The sequence below is a fragment of the Pleurodeles waltl genome, unplaced genomic scaffold (genome assembly GCF_031143425.1).
Source record: "Pleurodeles waltl isolate 20211129_DDA unplaced genomic scaffold, aPleWal1.hap1.20221129 scaffold_39, whole genome shotgun sequence".
Classification (NCBI taxonomy): Eukaryota; Metazoa; Chordata; class Amphibia; order Caudata; family Salamandridae; genus Pleurodeles; species Pleurodeles waltl.
In genome coordinates this window covers 541846-562243 of record NW_027150097.1, presented here as the reverse complement: position 1 = coordinate 562243, position 20398 = coordinate 541846, and the positions used below count along the sequence as shown (strand labels likewise).

The 20398-nt window shown below is 44.0% G+C and overlaps 4 non-coding genes across 4 annotated transcripts; all 4 read right to left on the bottom strand.

Annotated features, from left to right (window-relative positions):
* Window positions 1-307: 307 nt before the first annotated feature.
* Window positions 308-379, bottom strand: TRNAE-UUC (transfer RNA glutamic acid (anticodon UUC)). Its single transcript has one exon. It is a non-coding gene; the product is annotated as a tRNA-Glu (tRNA).
* Window positions 380-6227: 5848 nt separating this feature from the next.
* On the bottom strand, window positions 6228-6299 carry TRNAE-UUC (transfer RNA glutamic acid (anticodon UUC)). The gene has a single exon. It is a non-coding gene; the product is annotated as a tRNA-Glu (tRNA).
* Window positions 6300-9187: 2888 nt separating this feature from the next.
* Window positions 9188-9259, bottom strand: TRNAE-UUC (transfer RNA glutamic acid (anticodon UUC)). The gene has a single exon. It is a non-coding gene; the product is annotated as a tRNA-Glu (tRNA).
* A 2887-nt stretch (window positions 9260-12146) lies between these two features.
* TRNAE-UUC (transfer RNA glutamic acid (anticodon UUC)) lies at window positions 12147-12218 on the bottom strand. The gene has a single exon. It is a non-coding gene; the product is annotated as a tRNA-Glu (tRNA).
* Window positions 12219-20398: the final 8180 nt, after the last annotated feature.

Here is a 20398-nt window from a genome sequence, read left to right as displayed (position 1 = left end):
ATTTCCCATGGTGGGACCACAGTCAATTGCTGCCTTCTTCTCTGTGCCCCGGTCTCTTTATATAATCTGTACTTTTTGTTGTGCAATAAAAGAAAAACAAGGAATAACCCTTCATAGTATTAATGTACAGGTCAAGGGCTGGGGAGAGAGGGCAGTAGATCTGGGGGTCGGTGTAAACCTCTGACGGCATTAGATAGAAGCAGAAGACAAAGCAAGTGACATTTATTAAGACTTTAGGTGCATTTAGGTTTATAGAAAAAACTGAGAAAGATTAAAATGTCTGAGTAGTGAAAAAAAATAAATGGAGTTCCCATACCGGGAGTCGAACCCAGGCCGCCTGGGTGAAAACCAACAATCCTAACCACTAGACCATATGGGAACTGTGAACTCATCATACAGCTCAGTGTATGTGAGGTGTCTCCTAGGTCACAGTGCATTCCGTACACTGAGAGTTATATTCTTCTTCTCAGTAGTACACAATCAATTGGGGTAACAGACACTTCACTTCTGACAAAAGAGAAGGAATGACCAGAAGTCATCATTTCTGCCACAACCTGTCAGGTCTCATTATTTACAACCTTAGAGCTTCTACACATACACAGAGCCCAGGACACAGAGGACAGCAGCAGTCTCTGCATTCACTATTACTAACCCCTCCCCTTGAGCCAGACAAAGCCACGCCCCATCCGTAGGACACTCCTGGGTTTCCTCACCAGACTGATGGCCCCACAGACCCCTCTCCAGTTATCTTCCAGCTGCTTCCTTGACGACACTCCCCTGCACCTGTCACAGGCTCCAGGCAGCCCTCCTGGGGCTCGAGTTATACTCCTTCTCTATCTACTAACAGCACCGACTCCAGTCCTGACACTGGATTGGTTCACACAGAGAAGAAACAGCTCAGAAGTAGTCTGGGTTGTTCCCAGGTACCTGCATCTTCACAGAGTGACTGCCAGGGGGCAGCACAGCCAAAGCACTCACAGCCCACAAGGCTACAAATCATCAATTGGATGTCAGCAGCCTTGTCAGAGGTGCAGAGACTAGTAATTCCACAATATTTTGGGACAGCAGAGGAAGAAGCAAGTGCTGAGCTGAAGTGGTCACTGCTGTTTTGTCACAACACCAGACATATGTTCTTAAAAGCATGTAAGCGCACATTCTTAGGCATTCTCGGTCGTCTTCTCCCTTTCTGACATTATACCAATTGTATACACCCGAATGGAGAAAAGTTAAAATATAAGGTACTAGGAATATGCGCCAAAGGTAGGCAAATTAAACATTTCAAGTACAAATATTACCATATTTATTGATGTAAAATGTAAACAAGTTAGACTGAAAATATGTGTGTGTGTTTACAAAGGATGTCTAAAGTGTATGCTGTGAGGTCAGGTTGCAGTTCACTACTTGCACTTGTGCCTTTCACAAGTGTGAGTACCCAGTTACACTAATGTCTGCTCTGACTTGTTATTCTGAGAGTCATGTGCTAAAGGGGGGCTTCCACCCTAGTTTGAGGGACCAGAGTACGAATGCCCCAGGGCACAGGAAGTACACAGTCCTCATTGATACAGCTGTGGCCCAGTAACTTCTGACTGCCCTTTGACCCCACAGACTGGCACATATATGTCATCAGACTATAGCACCGTGGTACATATGCACACATGTGCATGTACACGTCAGCCAGTTTTTTATTCATTTATGTGCTAATACTGTTCAGCATCAGGATGTGATGTCGAAGGAGACTGGTGGAGAGCGCCGAAGTCTCTGGTATTTCAAGACAAAACTAGAGACCTTTTCACACTCATATACTGCTCCAGGCAGATCTTCCACTGCAAATGCAAGTTATATGAGTCCAGCTGAAAACTGTTTATTTTTGGGTACTTGCTTTAGTCAAAGGTTACCATTTGCAACTCACAAAAAAAAAGCAAAGGGCAATTTCATACATTAACACTTTGGTAAAGTCGTTCTTTCACACCGTACATTTCCGTAAGTTTCTCTCTCCTTGTAAGTTATCCGGTGTGAAGGCCAAGTGGAGTCAGGTCCACACTGTGCATCTTACAGTTGTGTAGCCAGAGTAGAGAGGTGTCCACACAGACACAGGACGTAGACAACACCTGTGTGTAGCATCAAGTGTCCCCAGCAACGCCTATAGAATAATGTATAGATGCCCCCAAACCGCAGAAACCACGAGAGGAATAAAAAGAGGAAGAGACGGGTTATGTCAGAGATACAAATGGTTTCCTGTTCAAGACCTGCAATAAATTAAAACAAAAGTATTATTACAAACATTCCAGGTCCTACCGATATTGGAACTCAGATTGCTGGATTCAGAGTCCAGAGTGCTAATCATTACACAATGGAACCAACGTCCACGATCCTCAACCCTAGGAGTCCTGAAGCAGTGTCAGTCACCACCTACTGCCTATCGCTTGAATTCGTTCACACTGTAAATCAAACATGACAAATCCAGCAGCACAACTAAAATGTGTATTTCACAAGTAATAACATAAAAACAGAAATATACTTTTGCTGATGCAGAAACAAAGAAAACGTCTCGTCTGATGCTTCGAAATCTCCATTTAGCATGGCCCCTTAACTAACCACCAAGAGTCTTTGCACGGCTGGGCACCTTTGTAAAAGAGTCAGTGGGTCACTGTGAATGCAGCAGATCTTCACCCCTGTATTTCTTACAAAGAAGCAGAGTTTTATTCCAGGTACAGGAGGCATCTCTGGTGTCTGATACTACCGGTAGTGTTCAGCCTACCCTCTCTGAGAGAGCAGCAGTGAGGGTACAAAGCACACTGGTTGCAAAATGTGGACACTGCAAACAACAGCTGCAATATCACAGATGATATAAAACACATAAAGTACTCAAGTCTTATACTAGATACAACACAGCAGGGAAATCATGTCATAAAACAAATGATGAACCCACAGTATGGAAGGGGCAGGTAATAAAATGCGAATTTCCCATGGTGGGACCACAGTCAATTGCTGCCTTCTTCTCTGTGCCCCGGTCTCTTTATATAATCTGTACTTTTTGTTGTGCAATAAAAGAAAAACAAGGAATAACCCTTCATAGTATTAATGTACAGGTCAAGGGCTGGGGAGAGAGGGCAGTAGATCTGGGGGTCGGTGTAAACCTCTGACGGCATTAGATGGAAGCAGAAGACAAAGCAAGTGACATTTATTAAGACTTTAGATGCATTTAGGTTTATAGAAAAAAACTGAGAAAGATTAAAATGTCTGAGTAGTGAAAAAAAAAAAATGGAGTTCCCATACCGGGAGTTGAACCTGGGCCGCCAGGGTGAAAAAAAGGAATCCTAACCGATAGACCATATGGGAACTGTGAACTTGTCATACAGCTCAGTGTATGTGAGGTGTCTCCTAGGTCACACTGCATTCCGTACACTGAGAGTTATATTCTTCTTCTCAGTAGTACACAATCAATTGGGGTAACAGACACTTCACTTCTGACAAAAGAGAAGGAATGACCAGAAGTCATCATTTCTGCCACAACCTGTCAGGTCTCATTATTTACAACCTTAGAGCTTCTACACATACACAGAGCCCAGGACACGGAGGACAGCAGCAGTCCCTGCATTCACTATTACTAACCCCTCCCCTTGAGCCAGACAAAGCCACGCCCCATCCGTAGGACACTCCTGGGTTTCCTCACCAGACTGATGGTCCCACAGACCCCTCTCCAGTTATCTTCCAGCTGCTTCCTTGACGACACTCCCCTGCACCTGTCACAGGCTCCAGGCTGCCCTCCTGGGGCTCGAGTTATACTCTTTCTCTATCTACTAACAGCACCGACTCCAGTCCTGACACTGGATTGGTTCACACAGAGAAGAAACAGCTCAGAAGTAGTCTGGGTTGTTCCCAGGTACCTGCATCTTCACAGAGTGACTGCCAGGGGGCAGCACAGCCAAAGCACTCACAGCCCACAAGGCTACAAATCATCAATTGGATGTCAGCAGCCTTGTCAGAGGCGCAGAGACTAGTAATTCCACAATATTTTGGGACAGCAGAGGAAGAAGCAAGTGCTGAGCTGAAGTGGTCACTGCTGTTTTGTCACAACACCAGACATATGTTCTTAAAAGCATGTAAGCGCACATTCTTAGGCATTCTCGGTCGTCTTCTCCCTTTCTGACATTATACCAATTGTATACACCCGAATGGAGAAAAGTTAAAATATAAGGTACTAGGAACGTGCGCCAAAGGTAGGCAAATTAAACATTTCAAGTACAAATATTACCATATTTATTGATGTAAAATGTAAACAAGTTAGACTGAAAATATGTGTGTGTGTTTACAAAGGATGTCTAAAGTGTATGCTGTGAGGTCAGGTTGCAGTTCACTACTTGCACTTGTGCCTTTCACAAGTGTGAGTACCCAGTTACACTAATGTCTGCTCTGACTTGTTATTCTGAGAGTCATCTGCTAAAGGGGGGCTTCCACCCTAGTTTGAGGGACCAGAGTACGAATGCCCCAGGGCACAGGAAGTACACAGTCCTCATTGATACAACTGTGGCCCAGTAACTTCTGACTGCCCTTTGACCCCACAGACTGGCACATATATGTCATCAGACTATAGCACCGTGGTACATATGCACACATGTGCATGTACACGTCAGCCAGTTTTTTATTCATTTATGTGCTAATACTGTTCAGCATCAGGATGTGATGTCGAAGGAGACTGGTGGAGAGCGCCGAAGTCTCTAGTATTTCAAGACAAAACTAGAGACCTTTTCACACTCATATACTGCTCCAGGCAGATCTTCCACTGCAAATGCAAGTTATATGAGTCCAGCTAAAAACTGTTTATTTTTGGGTACTTGCTTTAGTCAAATGTTACCATTTGCAACTCACAAAAAAAAAGCAAAGGGCAATTTCATACATTAACACTTTGGTAAAGTCGTTCGTTCACACCGTACATTTCCGTAAGTTTCTCTCTCCTTGTAAGTTATCCGGTGTGAAGGCCAAGTGGAGTCAGGTCCACACTGTGCATCTTACAGTTGTGTAGCCAGAGTAGAGAGGTGTCCACACAGACACAGGACGTAGACAACACCTGTGTGTAGCATCAAGTGTCCCCAGCAACGCCTATAGAATAATGTATAGATACCCCCAAACCGCAGAAACCACGAGGGGAATGAAAAGAGGAAGAGACGGGTTATGTCAGAGATACAAATGGTTTCCTGCTCAAGACCTGCAATAAATTAAAACAAAAGTATTATTAGAAACATTCCAGGTCCTACCGATATTGGAACTCAGATTGCTGGATTCAGAGTCCAGAGTGTTAATCATTACACAATGGAACCAACGTCCACGATCCTCAACCCTAGGAGTCCTGAAGCAGTGTCAGTCACCACCTACTGTCTATCGCTTGAATTCGTTCACACTGTAAATCAAACATGACAAATCCAACAGCACAACTAAAATGTGTATTTCACAAGTAATAACATAAAAACAGAAATATACTTTTGCTGATGCAGAAACAAAGAAAACGTCTCGTCTGATGCTTCGAAATCTCCATTTAGCATGGCCCCTTAACTAACCACCAAGAGTCTTTGCACGGCTGGGAACCTTTGTAAAAGAGTCAGTGGGTCACTGTGAATGCAGCAGATCTTCACCCCTGTATTTCTTACAAAGAAGCAGAGTTTTATTCCAGGTACAGGAGGCATCTCTGGTGTCTGATACTACCGGTAGTGTTCAGCCTACCCTCTCTGAGAGAGCAGCAGTGAGGGTACAAAGCACACTGGTTGCAAAATGTGGACACTGCAAACAACAGCTGCAATATCACAGATGATATAAAACACATAAAGTACTCAAGTCTTATACTAGATACAACACAGCAGGGAAATCATGTCATAAAACAAATGATGAACACACAGTATGGAAGGGGCAGGTAATAAAATGCGAATTTCCCATGGTGGGACCACAGTCAATTGCTGGCTTCTTCTCTGTGCCCCGGTCTCTTTATATAATCTGTACTTTTTGTTGTGCAATAAAAGAAAAACAAGGAATAACCCTTCATAGTATTAATGTACAGGTCAAGGGCTGGGGAGAGAGGGCAGTAGATCTGGGGGTCGGTGTAAACCTCTGACGGCATTAGATGGAAGCAGAAGACAAAGCAAGTGACATTTATTAAGACTTTAGGTGCATTTAGGTTTATAGAAAAAAACTGAGAAAGATGAAAATGTCTGAGGAGTGAAAAAAATTAAATGGAGTTCCCATACCGGGAGTCGAACCCGGGCCACCTGGGTGAAAACCAGGAATCCTAACCGCTAGACCATATGGGAACTGTGAACTCATCATACAGCTCAGTGTATGTGAGGTGTCTCCTAGGTCCCACTGCATTCCGTACACTGAGAGTTATATTCTTCTTCTCAGTAGTACACAATCAATTGGGGTAACAGACACTTCACTTCTGACAAAAGAGAAGGAATGACCAGAAGTCATCATTTCTGCCACAACCTGTCAGGTCTCATTATTTACAACCTTAGAGCTTCTACACATACACAGAGCCCAGGACACGGAGGACAGCAGCAGTCCCTGCATTCACTATTACTAACCCCTCCCCTTGAGCCAGACAAAGCCACGCCCCTCCCGTAGGACACTCCTGGGTTTCCTCACCAGACTGATGGCCCCACAGACCCCTCTCCAGTTATCTTCCAGCTGCTTCCTTGACGACACTCCCCTGCACCTGTCACAGGCTCCAGGCTGCCCTCCTGGGGCTCGAGTTATACTCCTTCTCTATCTACTAACAGCACCGACTCCAGTCCTGACACTGGATTGGTTCACACAGAGAAGAAACAGCTCAGAAGTAGTCTGGGTTGTTCCCAGGTACCTGCATCTTCACAGAGTGACTGCCAGGGGGCAGCACAGCCAAAGCACTCACAGCCCACAAGGCTACAAATCATCAATTGGATGTCAGCAGCCTTGTCAGAGGCGCAGAGACTAGTGATTCCACAATATTTTGGGACAGCAGAGGAAGAAGCAAGTGCTGAGCTGAAGTGGTCACTGCTGTTTTGTCACAACACCAGACATATGTTCTTAAAAGCATGTAAGCGCACATTCTTAGGCATTCTCGGTCGTCTTCTCCCTTTCTGACATTATACCAATTGTATACACCCGAATGGAGAAAAGTTAAAATATAAGGTACTAGGAATATGCGCCAAAGGTAGGCAAATTAAACATTTCAAGTACAAATATTACCATATTTATTGATGTAAAATGTAAACAAGTTAGACTGAAAATATGTGTGTGTGTTTACAAAGGATGTCTAAAGTGTATGCTGTGAGGTCAAGTTGCAGTTCACTACTTGCACTTGTGCCTTTCACAAGTGTGAGTACCCAGTTACACTAATGTCTGCTCTGACTTGTTATTCTGAGAGTCATCTGCTAAAGGGGGGCTTCCACCCTAGTTTGAGGGACCAGAGTACGAATGCCCCAGGGCACAGGAAGTACACAGTCCTCATTGATACAACTGTGGCCCAGTAACTTCTGACTGCCCTTTGACCCCACAGACTGGCACATATATGTCATCAGACTATAGCACCGTGGTACATATGCACACATGTGCATGTACACGTCAGCCAGTTTTTTATTCATTTATGTGCTAATACTGTTCAGCATCAGGATGTGATGTCGAAGGAGACTGGTGGAGAGTGCCGAAGTCTCTAGTATTTCAAGACAAAACTAGAGACCTTTTCACACTCATATACTGCTCCAGGCAGATCTTTCACTGCAAATGCAAGTTATATGAGTCCAGCTGAAAACTGTTTATTTTTGGGTACTTGCTTTAGTCAAATGTTACCATTTGCAACTCACAAAAAAAAAGCAAAGGGCAATTTCATACATTAACACTCTGGTAAAGTCGTTCTTTCACACCGTACATTTCCGTAAGTTTCTCTCTCCTTGTAAGTTATCCGGTGTGAAGGCCAAGTGGAGTCAGGTCCACACTGTGCATCTTACAGTTGTGTAGCCAGAGTAGAGAGGTGTCCACACAGACACAGGATGTAGACAACACCTGTGTGTAGCATCAAGTGTCCCCAGCAACGCCTATAGAATAATGTATAGATACCCCCAAACCGCAGAAACCACGAGGGAAATGAAAAGAGGAAGAGACGGGTTATGTCAGAGATACAAATGGTTTCCTGCTCAAGACCTGCAATAAATTAAAACAAAAGTATTATTACAAACATTCCAGGTCCTACCGATATTGGAACTCAGATTGCTGGATTCAGAGTCCAGAGTGTTAATCATTACACGATGGAACCAACGTCCACGATCCTCAACCCTAGGAGTCCTGAAGCAGTGTCAGTCACCACCTACTGTCTATCGCTTGAATTCCTTCACACTGTAAATCAAACATGACAAATCCAACAGCACAACTAAAATGTGTATTTCACAAGTAATAACATAAAAACAGAAATATACTTTTGCTGATGCAGAAACAAAGAAAACGTCTCGTCTGATGCTTCGAAATCTCCATTTAGCATGGCCCCTTAACTAACCACCAAGAGTCTTTGCACGGCTGGGAACCTTTGTAAAAGAGTCAGTGGGTCACTGTGAATGCAGCAGATCTTCACCCCTGTATTTCTTACAAAGAAGCAGAGTTTTATTCCAGGTACAGGAGGCATCTCTGGTGTCTGATACTACCGGTAGTGTTCAGCCTACCCTCTCTGAGAGAGCAGCAGTGAGGGTACAAAGCACACTGGTTGCAAAATGTGGACACTGCAAACAACAGCTGCAATATCACAGATGATATAAAACACATAAAGTACTCAAGTCTTATACTAGATACAACACAGCAGGGAAATCATGTCATAAAACAAATGATGAACACACAGTATGGAAGGGGCAGGTAATAAAATGCGAATTTCCCATGGTGGGACCACAGTCAATTGCTGGCTTCTTCTCTGTGCCCCGGTCTCTTTATATAATCTGTACTTTTTGTTGTGCAATAAAAGAAAAACAAGGAATAACCCTTCATAGTATTAATGTACAGGTCAAGGGCTGGGGAGAGAGGGCAGTAGATCTGGGGGTCGGTGTAAACCTCTGACGGCATTAGATGGAAGCAGAAGACAAAGCAAGTGACATTTATTAAGACTTTAGGTGCATTTAGGTTTATAGAAAAAAACTGAGAAAGATGAAAATGTCTGAGTAGTGAAAAAAATTAAATGGAGTTCCCATACCGGGAGTCGAACCCGGGCCGCCTGGGTGAAAACCAGGAATCCTAACCACTAGACCATATGGGAACTGTGAACTCATCATACAGCTCAGTGTATGTGAGGTGTCTCCTAGGTCACACTGCATTCCGTACACTGAGAGTTATATTCTTCTTCTCAGTAGTACACAATCAATTGGGGTAACAGACACCTCACTTCTGACAAAAGAGAAGGAATGACCAGAAGTCATAATTTCTGCCACAACCTGTCAGGTCTCATTATTTACAACCTTAGAGCTTCTACACATACACAGAGCCCAGGACACGGAGGACAGCAGCAGTCCCTGCATTCACTATTACTAACCCCTCCCCTTGAGCCAGACAAAGCCACGCCCCTCCCGTAGGACACTCCTGGGTTTCCTCACCAGACTGATGGCCCCACAGACCCCTCTCCAGTTATCTTCCAGCTGCTTCCTTGACGACACTCCCCTGCACCTGTCACAGGCTCCAGGCTGCCCTCCTGGGGCTCGAGTTATACTCCTTCTCTATCTACTAACAGCACCGACTCCAGTCCTGACACTGGATTGGTTCACACAGAGAAGAAACAGCTCAGAAGTAGTCTGGGTTGTTCCCAGGTACCTGCATCTTCACAGAGTGACTGCCAGGGGGCAGCACAGCCAAAGCACTCACAGCCCACAAGGCTACAAATCATCAATTGGATGTCAGCAGCCTTGTCAGAGGCGCAGAGACTAGTGATTCCACAATATTTTGGGACAGCAGAGGAAGAAGCAAGTGCTGAGCTGAAGTGGTCACTGCTGTTTTGTCACAACACCAGACATATGTTCTTAAAAGCATGTAAGCGCACATTCTTAGGCATTCTCGGTCGTCTTCTCCCTTTCTGACATTATACCAATTGTATACACCCGAATGGAGAAAAGTTAAAATATAAGGTACTAGGAATATGCGCCAAAGGTAGGCAAATTAAACATTTCAAGTACAAATATTACCATATTTATTGATGTAAAATGTAAACAAGTTAGACTGAAAATATGTGTGTGTGTTTACAAAGGATGTCTAAAGTGTATGCTGTGAGGTCAGGTTGCAGTTCACTACTTGCACTTGTGCCTTTCACAAGTGTGAGTACCCAGTTACACTAATGTCTGCTCTGACTTGTTATTCTGAGAGTCATGTGCTAGAGGGGGGCTTCCACCCTAGTTTGAGGGACCAGAGTATGAATTCCCCAGGGCACAGGAAGTACACAGTCCTCATTGATACAACTGTGGCCCAGTAACTTCTGACTGCCCTTTGACCCCACAGACTGGCACATATATGGCATCAGACTATAGCACTGTGGTACATATGCACACATGTGCATGTACACGTCAGCCAGTTTTTTATTCATTTATGTGCTAATACTGTTCAGCATCAGGATGTGATGTCGAAGGAGACTGGTGGAGAGCGCCGAAGTCTCTGGTATTTCAAGACAAAACTAGAGACCTTTTCACACTCATATACTGCTCCAGGCAGATCTTCCACTGCAAATGCAAGTTATATGAGTCCAGCTGAAAACTGTTTATTTTTGAGTACTTGCTTTAGTCAAAGGTTACCATTTGCAACTCACAAAAAAAAAGCAGAGGGCAATTTCATACATTAACACTTTGGTAAAGTCGTTCTTCACACCGTACATTTCCGTAAGTTTCTCTCTCCTTGTAAGTTATCCGGTGTGAAGGCCAAGTGGAGTCAGGTCCACACTGTGCATCTTACAGTTGTGTAGCCAGAGTAGAGAGGTGTCCACACAGACACAGGACGTAGACAACACCTGTGTGTAGCATCAAGGGTCCCCAGCAACGCCTATAGAATAATGTATAGATGCCCCCAAACCACAGAAACCACGAGGGGAATAAAAAGAGGAAGAGATGGGTTATGTCAGAGATACAAATGGTTTCCTGCTCAAGACCTGCAATAAATTAAAACAAAAGTATTATTACAAACATTCCAGGTCCTACCGATATTGGAACTCAGATTGCTGGATTCAGAGTCCAGAGTGCTAATCATTACACAATGGAACCAACGTCCACGATCCTCAACCCTAGGAGTCCTGAAGCAGTGTCAGTCACCACCTACTGTCTATCGCTTGAATTCGTTCACACTGTAAATCAAACATGACAAATCCAACAGCACAACTAAAATGTGTATTTCACAAGTAATAACATAAAAACAGAAATATACTTTTGCTGATGCAGAAACAAAGAAAACGTCTCGTCTGATGCTTCGAAATCTCCATTTAGCATGGCCCCTTAACTAACCACCAAGAGTCTTTGCACGGCTGGGCACCTTTGTAAAAGAGTCAGTGGGTCACTGTGAATGCAGCAGATCTTCACCCCTGTATTTCTTACAAAGAAGCAGAGTTTTATTCCAGGTACAGGAGGCATCTCTGGTGTCTGATACTACCGGTAGTGTTCAGCCTACCCTCTCTGAGAGAGCAGCAGTGAGGGTACAAAGCACACTGGTTGCAAAATGTGGACACTGCAAACAACAGCTGCAATATCACAGATGATATAAAACACATAAAGTACTCAAGTCTTATACTAGATACAACACAGCAGGGAAATCATGTCATAAAACAAATGATGAACCCACAGTATGGAAGGGGCAGGTAATAAAATGCGAATTTCCCATGGTGGGACCACAGTCAATTGCTGCCTTCTTCTCTGTGCTCCGGTCTCTTTATATAACCTGTACTTTTTGTTGTGCAATAAAAGAAAAACAAGGAATAACCCTTCATAGTATTAATGTACAGGTCAAGGGCTGGGGAGAGAGGGCAGTAGATCTGGGGGTCGGTGTAAACCTCTAACGGCATTAGATGGAAGCAGAAGACAAAGCAAGTGACATTTATTAAGACTTTAGGTGCATTTAGGTTTATAGAAAAAAACTGAGAAAGATGAAAATGTCTGAGTAGTGAAAAAAAATAAATGGAGTTCCCATACCAGGAGTCGAACCCGGGCCGCCTGGGTGAAAACCAAGAATCCTAACCGCTAGACCATATGGGAACTGTGAACTCATCATACAGCTCAGTGTATGTGAGGTGTCTCCTAGGTCACACTGCATTCCGTACACTGAGAGTTATATTCTTCTTCTCAGTAGTACACAATCAATTGGGGTAACAGACACTTCACTTCTGACAAAAGAGAAGGAATGACCAGAAGTCATCATTTCTGCAAAAACCTGTCAGGTCTCATTATTTACAACCTTAGAGCTTCTACACATACACAGAGCCCAGGACACGGAGGACAGCAGCAGTCCCTGCATTCACTATTACTAACCCCTCCCCTTGAGCCAGACAAAGCCACGCCCCTCCCGTAGGACACTCCTGGGTTTCCTCACCAGACTGATGGCCCCACAGACCCCTCTCCAGTTATCTTCCAGCTGCTTCCTTGACAACACTCCCCTGCACCTGTCACAGGCTCCAGGCTGCCCTCCTGGGGCTCGAGTTATACTCCTTCTCTATCTACTAACAGCACCGACTCCAGTCCTGACACTGGATTGGTTCACACAGAGAAGAAACAGCTCAGAAGTAGTATGGGTTGTTCCCAGGTACCTGCATCTTCACAGAGTGACTGCCAGGAGGCAGCATAGCCAAAGCACTCACAGCCCACAAGGCTACAAATCATCAATTGGATGTCAGCAGCCTTGTCAGAGGCGCAGAGACTAGTGATTCCACAATATTTTGGGACAGCAGAGGAAGAAGCAAGTGCTGAGCTGAAGTGGTCACTGCTGTTTTGTCACAACACCAGACATATGTTCTTAAAAGCATGTAAGCGCACATTCTTAGGCATTCTCGGTCGTCTTCTCCCTTTCTGACATTATACCAATTGTATACACCCGAATGGAGAAAAGTTAAAATATAAGGTACTAGAAATATGCGCCAAAGGTAGGCAAATTAAACATTTCAAGTACAAATATTACCATATTTATTGATGTAAAATGTAAACAAGTTAGACTGAAAATATGTGTGTGTGTTTACAAAGGATGTCTAAAGTGTATGCTGTGAGGTCAGGTTGCAGTTCACTACTTGCACCTGTGCCTTTCACAAGTGTGAGTACCCAGTTACACTAATGTCTGCTCTGACTTGTTATTCTGAGAGTCATGTGCTAAAGGGGGGCTTCCACCCTAGTTTGAGGGACCAGAGTACGAATGCCCCAGGGCACAGGAAGTACACAGTCCTCATTGATACAACTGTGGCCCAGTAACTTCTGACTGCCCTTTGACCCCACAGACTGGCACATATATGGCATCAGACTATAGCACCGTGTACATATGCACACATGTGCATGTACACGTCAGCCAGTTTTTTATTCATTTATGTGCTAATACTGTTCAGCATCAGGATGTGATGTCGAAGGAGACTGGTGGAGAGCGCCGAAGTCTCTGGTATTTCAAGACAAAACTAGAGACCTTTTCACACTCATATACTGCTCCAGGCAGATCTTCCACTGCAAATGCAAGTTATATGAGTCCAGCTGAAAACTGTTTATTTTTCGGTACTTGCTTTAGTCAAAGGTTACCATTTGCAACTCACAAAAAAAAAGCAAAGGGCAATTTCATACATTAACACTTTGGTAAAGTCGTTCTTTCACACCGTACATTTCCGTAAGTTTCTCTCTCCTTGTATGTTTTCCGGTGTGAAGGCCAAGTGGAGTCAGGTCCACACTGTGCATCTTACAGTTGTGTAGCCAGAGTAGAGAGGTGTCCACACAGACACAGGACGTAGACAACACCTGTGTGTAGCATCAAGGGTAACCAGCAACGCCTATAGAATAATGTAAAGATGCCCCCAAACCGCAGAAACCACGAGGGGAATAAAAAGAGGAAGAGACGGGTTATGTCAGAGATACAAATGGTTTCCTGCTCAAGACCTGCAATAAATTAAAACAAAAGTATTATTACAAACATTCCAGGTCCTACCGATATTGGAACTCAGATTGCTGGATTCAGAGTCCAGAGTGCTAATCATTACACAATGGAACCAACGTCCACGATCCTCAACCCTAGGAGGCCTGAAGCAGTGTCAGTCACCACCTACTGTCTATCGCTTGAATTTGTTCACACTGTAAATCAAACATGACAAATCCAACAGCACAACTAAAATGTGTATTTCACAAGTAATAACATAAAAACAGAAATATACTTTTGCTGATGCAGAAACAAAGAAAACGTCTCGTCTGATGCTTCGAAATCTCCATTTAGCATGGCCCCTTAACTAACCACCAAGAGTCTTTGCACGGCTGGGCACCTTTGTAAAAGAGTCAGTGGGTCACTGTGAATGCAGCAGATCTTCACCCCTGTATTTCTTACAAAGAAGCAGAGTTTTATTCCAGGTACAGGAGGCATCTCTGGTGTCTGATACTACTGGTAGTGTTCAGCCTACCCTCTCTGAGAGAGCAGCAGTGAGGGTACAAAGCACACTGGTTGCAAAATGTGGACACTGCAAACAACAGCTGCAATATCACAGATGATATAAAACACATAAAGTACTCAAGTCTTATACTAGATACAACACAGCAGGGAAATCATGTCATAAAACAAATGATGAACCCACAGTATGGAAGGGGCAGGTAATAAAATGCGAATTTCCCATGGTGGGACCACAGTCAATTGCTGCCTTCTTCTCTGTGCCCCGGTCTCTTTATATAATCTGTACTTTTTGTTGTGCAATAAAAGAAAAACAAGGAATAACCCTTCATAGTAATAATGTACAGGTCAAGGGCTGGGGAGAGAGGAAAGTAGATCTGGGGGTAGGTGTAAACCTCTGACGGCATTAGATGGAAGCAGAAGACAAAGCAAGTGACATTTATTAAGACTTTAGGTGCATTTAGGTTTATAGAAAAAAACTGAGAAAGATTAAAATGTCTGAGTAGTGAAAAAAAAAAAATGGAGTTCCCATACCAGGAGTTAAACCCGGGCCGCCTGAGTGAAAACCAAGAATCCTAACCGCTAGACCATATGGGAACTATGAACTCATCATACAGCTCAGTGTATGTGAGGTGTCTCCTAGGTCACACTGCATTCCGTACACTGAGAGTTATATTCTTCTTCTCAGTAGTACACAATCAATTGGGGTAACAGACACTTCACTTCTGACAAAAGAGAAGGAATGACCAGAAGTCATCATTTCTGCCACAACCTGTCAGGTCTCATTATTTACAACCTTAGAGCTTCTACACATACACAGAGCCCAGGACACGGAGGACAGCAGCAGTCCCTGCATTCACTATTACTAACCCCTCCCCTTGAGCCAGACAAAGCCACGCCCCATCCGTAGGACACTCCTGGGTTTCCTCACCAGACAGATGGCCCCACAGACCCCTGTCCAGTTATCTTCCAGCTGCTTCCTTGACGACACTCCCCTGCACCTGTCACAGGCTCCAGGCTGCCCTCCTGGGGCTCGAGTTATACTCCTTCTCTATCTACTAACAGCACCGACTCCAGTCCTGACACTGGATTGGTTCACACAGAGAAGAAACAGCTCAGAAGTAGTCTGGGTTGTTCCCAGGTACCTGCATCTTCACAGAGTGACTGCCAGGGGGCAGCACAGCCAAAGCACTCACAGCCCACAAGGCTACAAATCATCAATTGGATGTCAGCAGCCTTGTCAGAGGCGCAGAGACTAGTAATTCCACAATATTTTGGGACAGCAGAGGAAGAAGCAAGTGCTGAGCTGAAGTGGTCACTGCTGTTTTGTCACAACACCAGACATATGTTCTTAAAAGCATGTAAGCGCACATTCTTAGGCATTCTCGGTCGTCTTCTCCCTTTCTGACATTATACCAATTGTATGCACCCGAATGGAGAAAAGTTAAAATATAAGGTACTAGGAATATGCGCCAAAGGTAGGCAAATTAAACATTTCAAGTACAAATATTACCATATTTTTTAATGTAAAATGTAAACAAGTTAGACTGAAAATATGTGTGTGTGTTTACAAAGGATGTCTAAAGTGTATGCTGTGAGGTCAGGTTGCAGTTCACTACTTGCACTTGTGCCTTTCACAAGTGTGAGTACCCAGTTACACTAATGTCTGCTCTGACTTGTTATTCTGAGAGTCATGTGCTAAAGGGGGGCTTCCACCCTAGTTTGAGGGACCAGAGTACGAATGCCCCAGGGCACAGGAAGTACACAGTCCTCATTGATACAACTGTGGCCCAGTAAATTCTGACTGCCCTTTGACCCCACAGACTGGCACATATATGGCATCAGACTATAGCACCGTGGTACATATGCACACATGTGCATGTACAGGTCAGCCAGTTTTTTATTCATTTATGTGCTAATACTGTTCAGCATCAGGATGTGATGTCGAAGGAGACTGGTGGAGAGCGCCGAAGTCTCTGGTATTTCAAGACAAAACTAGAGACCTTTTCACACTCATATACTGCTCAAGGCAGATCTTCCACTGCAAATGCAAGTTATATGAGTCCAGCTGAAAACTGTTTATTTTTGGGTACTTGCTTTAGTCAAAGGTTACCATTTGCAACTCACAAAAAAAAAGCAAAGGGCAATTTCATACATTAACACTTTGGTAAAGTCGTTCTTTCACACCGTACATTTCCGTAAGTTTCTCTCTCCTTGTAAGTTATCCGGTGAGAAGGCCAAGTGGAGTCAGGTCCACACTGTGCATCTTACAGTTGTGTAGCCAGAGTAGAGAGGTGTCCACACAGACACAGGACGTAGACAACACCTGTGTGTAGCATCAAGGGTCCCCAGCAACGCCTATAGAATAATGTATAGATGCCCCCAAACCGCAGAAACCACGAGGGGAATAAAAAGAGGAAGAGACTGGTTATGTCAGAGATACAAATGGTTTCCTGCTCAAGACCTGCAATAAATTAAAACAAAAGTATTATTACAAACATTCCAGGTCCTACCGATATTGGAACTCAGATTGCTGGATTCAGAGTCCAGAGTGCTAATCATTACACAATGGAACCAACGTCCACGATCCTCAACCCTAGGAGTCCTGAAGCAGTGTCAGTCACCACCTACTGTCTATCGCTTGAATTCGTTCACACTGTAAATCAAACATGACAAATCCAACAGCACAACTAAAATGTGTATTTCACAAGTAATAACATAAAAACAGAAATATACTTTTGCTGATGCATAAACAAAGAAAACGTCTCGTCTGATGCTTCGAAATCTCCATTTAGCATGGCCCCTTAACTAACCACCAAGAGTCTTTGCACGGCTGGGCACCTTTGTAAAAGAGTCAGTGGGTCACTGTGAATGCAGCAGATCTTCACCCCTGTATTTCTTACAAAGAAGCAGAGTTTTATTCCAGGTACAGGAGGCATCTCTGGTGTCTGATACTACCGGTAGTGTTCAGCCTACCCTCTCTGAGAGAGCAGCAGTGAGGGTACAAAGCACACTGGTTGCAAAATGTGGACACTGCAAACAACAGCTGCAATATCACAGATGATATAAAACACATAAAGTACTCAAGTCTTATACTAGATACAACACAGCAGGGAAATCATGTCATAAAACAAATGATGAACCCACAGTATGGAAGGGGCAGGTAATAAAATGCGAATTTCCCATGGTGGGACCACAGTCAATTGCTGCCTTCTTCTCTGTGCCCCGGTCTCTTTATAATCTGTACTTTTTGTTGTGCAATAAAAGAAAAATAAGGAATAACCCTTCATAGTAATAATGTACAGGTCAAGGGCTGGGGAGAGAGGGCAGTAGATCTGGGGGTCGGTGTAAACCTCTGACGGCATTAGATGGAAGCAGAAGACAAAGCAAGTGACATTTATTAAGACTTTAGGTGCATTTAGGTTTATAGAAAAAAACTGAGAAAGATTAAAATGTCTGAGTAGTGAAAAAAAAAAAATGGAGTTCCCATACCAGGAGTTTAACCCGGGCCGCCTGAGTGAAAACCAAGAATCCTAACCGCTAGACCATATGGGAACTATGAACTCATCATACAGCTCAGTGTATGTGAGGTGTCTCCTAGGTCACACTGCATTCCGTACACTGAGAGTTATATTCTTCTTCTCAGTAGTACACAATCAATTGGGGTAACAGACACTTCACGTCTGACAAATGAGAAGGAATGACCAGAAGTCATCATTTCTGCCACAACCTGTCAGGTCTCATTATTTACAACCTTAGAGCTTCTACACATACACAGAGCCCAGGACACGGAGGACAGCAGCAGTCCCTGCATTCACTATTACTAACCCCTCCCCTTGAGCCAGACAAAGCCACGCCCCATCCGTAGGACACTCCTGGGTTTCCTCACCAGACAGATGGCCCCACAGACCCCTGTCCAGTTATCTTCCAGCTGCTTCCTTGACGACACTCCCCTGCACCTGTCACAGGCTCCAGGCTGCCCTCCTGGGGCTCGAGTTATACTCCTTCTCTATCTACTAACAGCACCGACTCCAGTCCTGACACTGGATTGGTTCACACAGAGAAGAAACAGCTCAGAAGTAGTCTGGGTTGTTCCCAGGTACCTGCATCTTCACAGAGTGACTGCCAGGGGGCAGCACAGCCAAAGCACTCACAGCCCACAAGCCTACGAATCATCAATTGGATGTCAGCAGCCTTGTCAGAGGCGCAGAGACTAGTAATTCCACAATATTTTGGGACAGCAGAGGAAGAAGCAAGTGCTGAGCTGAAGTGGTCACTGCTGTTTTGTCACAACACCAGACATATGTTCTTAAAAGCATGTAAGCGCACATTCTTAGGCATTCTCGGTCGTCTTCTCCCTTTCTGACATTATACCAATTGTATACACCCGAATGGAGAAAAGTTAAAATATAAGGTACTAGGAATGCGCCAAAGGTAGACAAATTAAACATTTCAAGTACAAATATTACCATATTTATTGATGTAAAATGTGAACAAGTTAGACTGAAAATATGTGTGTGTGTTTACAAAGGATGTCTAAAGTGTATGCTGTGAGGTCAGGTTGCAGTTCACTACTTGCACTTGTACCTTTCACAAGTGTGAGTACCCAGTTACACTAATGTCTGCTCTGACTTGTTATTCTGGGAGTCATGTGCTAAAGGGGGGCTTCCACCCTAGTTTGAGGGACCAGAGTACGAATGCCCCTGGGCACAGGAAGTACACAGTCCTCATTGATACAACTGTGGCCCAGTAACTTCTGACTGCCCTTTGACCCCACAGACTGGCACATATATGTCATCAGACTATAGCGCCGTGGTACATATGCACACATATGCATGTACACGTCAGCCAGTTTTTTATTCATTTATGTACTAATACTGTTCAGCATCAGGATGTGATGTCGAAGGAGACTGGTGGAGAGCACCGAAGTCTCTGGTATTTCAAGACAAAACTAGAGACCTTTTCACACTCATATACTGCTCCAGGCAGATCTTCCACTGCAAATGCAAGTTTTATGAGTCCAGCTGAAAACTGTTTATTTTTGGGTACTTGCTTTAGTCAAAGGTTACCATTTGCAACTCACAAAAAAAAAGCAAAGGGCAATTTCATACATTAACACTTTGGTAAAGTCGTTCTTTCACACCGTACATTTCCGTAAGTTTCTCTCTCCTTGTAAGTTATCCGGTGTGAAGGCCAAGTGGAGTCAGGTCCACACTGTGCATCTTACAGTTGTGTAGCCAGAGTAGAGAGGTGTCCACACAGACACAGGACGTAGACAACACCTGTGTGTAGCATCAAGGGTCCCCAGCAACGCCTATAGAATAATGTATAGATGCCCCCAAACCGCAGAAACCACGAGGGGAATGAAAAGAGGAAGAGACGGGTTTTGTCAGAGATACAAATGGTTTCCTGCTCAAGACCTGCAATAAATTAAAACAAAAGTATTATTACAAACATTTCAGGTCCTACCGATATTGGAACTCAGATTGCTGGATTCAGAGTCCAGAGTGCTAATCATTACACGATGGAACCAACGTCCACGATCCTCAACCCTAGGAGTCCTGAAGCAGTGTCAGTCACCACCTACTGTCTATCGCTTGAATTCGTTCACACTGTAAATCAAACATGACAAATCCAACAGCACAACTAAAATGTGTATTTCACAAGTAATAACATAAAAACTGAAATATACTTTAGCTGATGCAGAAACAAAGAAAACGTCTCGTCTGATGCTTCGAAATCTCCATTTACCATGGCCCCTTAACTAACCACCAAGAGTCTTTGCACGGCTGGGAACCTTTGTAAAAGAGTCAGTGGG